The sequence below is a fragment of the Cheilinus undulatus genome, linkage group 4, assembly GCF_018320785.1.
Source record: "Cheilinus undulatus linkage group 4, ASM1832078v1, whole genome shotgun sequence".
In the NCBI taxonomy this organism is placed as follows: Eukaryota; Metazoa; Chordata; class Actinopteri; order Labriformes; family Labridae; genus Cheilinus; species Cheilinus undulatus.
Window position 1 is genome coordinate 32,244,453 of NC_054868.1, and position 4,022 is coordinate 32,248,474.

Sequence of the window (4,022 nt, forward strand, 5' to 3'; positions counted from 1 at the left end):
GTGCACCAAACATTCACCAGGATCTGACCTTAATGCTGTGACCAGTGGGTTGAAGCATCTGTACAGGGTCAGGCTCCACTAACTGGACCAAACCATGGACCTTTTTTTTTTTTTTTACATACAGTACCAGAAGGTCCTGGTGTTCTGTACAACTTAGAGGTCAAATGTTGCTCAGGTGTAAGTCACCAAGAGAATATTAACCAGACTGGAAAACAATATCATCTGGATCTCTACCAGCAGTGTGAGTATGGGAGACACAGTGTCAGTGGTAGACAGCTCCGATCGTTCATTCACAAGAAAAGCATGCAAACCACCAAAGACAACAACCTTCATCTCCTGCACAAGTGGAAAGACCGGACTATACCAACATTTCCTATGGAGCTACTTTACCTACAGAGCCAATGCTGATGGCTGACTTATTGATCCTGTGTGCTACAGGTACATAGCAGCAAGCAAACACTTAAAAGCTCACTAATGACCTCGGTGACAGATATCTGGACCATTCCAAGTTCAGAATCCGACAGATTAGCCTACAAGCTGTGGGTAGCCTGCCAATAGGAGGATAATGGGCTGCTAAATTGTGCTGTATGATAAATTTAGTGTTAGCCTATCAGTAGCATGTAAGTACCAAACCCACTCTGCATCATAAATAGACAGTCTACATGTGAGTCCCAAAACAACAAGTGTATAACAATAGAGTTATTTGGGGTCCCATTTGTGTGCTTTTAAAATGACTGAATTGCTGAAAGACTTATAATCAGGCTGGGCTGTAAAGTATACCCCTGCAGCCCCAGCGGTACAGGGGGCCCCACAGTCCAAAGGGCCACGCCCTTGCCTGACAATTTTTAGGATAGGGGATGTATGCACCGCTTGCATGCCCAGATTTTTTTCCCACTGCAGCGCAGTGGTATGGGCATAAAGTACATCTGGAATTATACAGAGCAACCAATTCAACTCTCCCTGCTTGGTACAGTCTATCTCCTGTAAGCACTAAGTAGCAGACAGACATGTCAATAAATCAGCACTTCCAGCTTCATCCAACCCCCGCCTCATGCCTCAACTCTCACAAGCCAATGACAGTTTGGTTCGCTGACACACACTGGTAGTTTGTTTACAAAGTTATCGTGTCCAAACAGCTTGATTTATCTGGAAGCTAGCATTAAAAGAACAACTGCAAAGGAGGACGGACTTCTGAAGCAAAGAGAGAAGTTTTGAGGTTTATTTTCAGTGGATATAAGTGGAAATCCTGATGGCTCAAACCCCGTGGGTCCAGACGCAGCAGCAAGTTTAGCTGACCACCGGACAGGTGCAGCTGTCTAACCTATGTCATGATCACAGACTGATAGAACATCACTGGACACTCACACTCAGCGAGAAGCAACATCACCAGATCATGATCTAACCTATCTTCAAAATCACCATCAAGTCCGGTAAAGTCTTGAGCCGGTAAAATGAAACACTGCATGAAAAACCCACTTTTCCACCCCTGAAAGTCTGCAGCAGCAAGATCATGCCTGTTTCTATAGAGCACAGTTTTTCATCTTTCAGACTGTGTCAGAAATCACCATGTCAGCAGTTTAATGGAACTGAAGAGACTAACGGACTTTTTACAAACTGTAAAGGGGACTTACTGGCTCAGAAAACTGCAAGTAATCTCTGTGAGGGCGTGCAAACTGGTTGAGTAAATGTCTACAGGTGGGCTTTATTTTTACCTGTGATTGTCTGTGATAAAATTCAAATTATATTCTACAAAAATGCATGTTTGGGAGTTGAGTGGTGCTCCTATGGTACAGAGCTGCTGTTTGTGTTGTCCCATACCTGCTGTTTAAGTTTAAATGAGGTTATTAGCATTATTGTGCATAGCTATTGTTTTTCTGTGTGTTATTATTACATGCAGTTGCAACAGGCCTGCATATTAACTCATGCAGACTATAATATTGTTGACAATTTCTGAACATTTGTGTTGCAAAAGCCTGTTTGCATTTTGCTTTTGACGTGCTGTCATCGTTCTGTTGTTTCTTGTGCAGCTTTATTGCTTCGTGCTTAGCGGACATTGGTGCTCCTCATGTAGCTTATCGTTGGCAGGAATAAAGAAATACATTTTTGTAATTGTTGCTTAAAGCTTTCCTATAAATAAGACTTTGGCCATTGGACTTTAATGACTTTAAATAGGCCTAGATTGAAAGAGAGAGAGAGTAAGTGTGTGTGTGAGAGAAAGAGCGTACAGTATGCACTTAACACAAGGACAAATCGGAGATAAAACCACTATTTGAAACGCACAATTCATCTTCTTTTTAACACTGTGTTAAGATAATGTCTGGTTAACCTATTGTGCACAATGCTCATAAGTCCAGTGTTTGAGGCGAAAATTCCAGTCTTTGAAATGTTATAACTTATTATTCATTTAAATCTTGAGCGTGTTAAATGTTGTAGGCTTAATACTTCAAGAAACATCCCGAGCATTTTCAACAAGTATGGAACATAGAAGCCTGTAAGAAGGGAAACTGTTAAACCTTTTGATATTAACAGGCCCATCCAACATTGTAAGATGAAAAACAACTGTAGATAATGGGAAATATTATTCATAAAGGGATGGAAGTGCCAAGGTGTCAGAAAATACAGATACTTAACAATGTATTTTTAAAGTTGATATAATAGGTTATCTACTGTCATGATCTTTGCTGTGGTGCCATCTGCAAACAACCTATTGTTATTGACTAAGCCTGTTACCTTAATTAAAGGAAACTAACTACTTTAAAAGCATGACATTGGGCGGAGGTGCTCTGTTGATAAAGCTGATTTTTTTTTTTTTTGCTCTGTTTCTTTCTTGCATCTCCTTTGGCACAGTGAAATGATCTACATGTGCTGCAGTGCCAAACATCTTGCTTCATCTCTATTTTTAGGATAGCTGATAAGTGATAACATCAAGACAAGGGTGACAAGAGGTGACAAAATGATCAGTGAGGGGGATTCTTATCAATGTAAAGATAGAGTTTTACAGGATGACAAGTTAATTAAGGGTTGTTAAGAAACTAGCAGCATACAACACACATACTCACTGCTGTCGCTATGCAATCGCCAAGTTGGCAGCTGTGAAACTGTTCCTACATTCAGGAATACTCACTGCATTATAAAAACAAAAGAAGAAGATTGCTGCTGCACTGAAACAAAAGAAAACATAAATATCACCACTTTTATGGCATTTCATTTTTGGGTATTTGCAGAAGCATAATTTAGACAAACAACAAAGCACTATCAAGTTTTTAGTTGTTACATCTCAGTGCTGCATTCATACAATTATCCATCACATCATATCACAGAGAGTAGGAGAGTTAAGAAGCATTACAGGCATCACTTTATGATGGATATTATTCATGTGATCAAGTACAGAATGTACTCATGGTTGCATGAGATTTCGTTTCACAATCCAATTAAATTTATTCTGATTGGAGATTTCAACTTCTATGTTCACATGGGCACCAAAAGATGCAATGCGATTCAGATGTGCAGATGTAAACCACTTATACACAACGTTTGGGACAGGGCAGAGCCTTTGAAGAAAAACTCAGAGGGTGATTGGAAGAATGTTCTGTCTGTCACTTCTCTACCAGCCAATCAGAGCAACAAAACAAGTGATACAGACAATATTGAGTTGCCCCCCTACCAAAGGAGTAAACTCAACATAGAACTGCATAACCCGAACCTGGACATGTCAGTGCATGACTTTGTCATTTTTGAAAAGAAAACAACTCACTGCTGTTCTTTGTTCTTCTTTTAACAAAGAAATGTCATCAAGTTCTAATAAAACTGAACCTTGAATACTTGCGAATATGACTTTCTGAAGTAAATCATGGAAGAGGTAAAGGTGCAGATGTCATGCAGGAATGTAAAGTGTAATTAGGTAGAATAGTTGGTTCAGTTCAGGGGGACTGGTGAGAGATCAGAGTTCAGCAAGGAGACAGCTGTGGGGAAAAAGCTGTTCCTAAACCTGGTGGTCTTAGTCCGTAGACTCTTGTAGCATC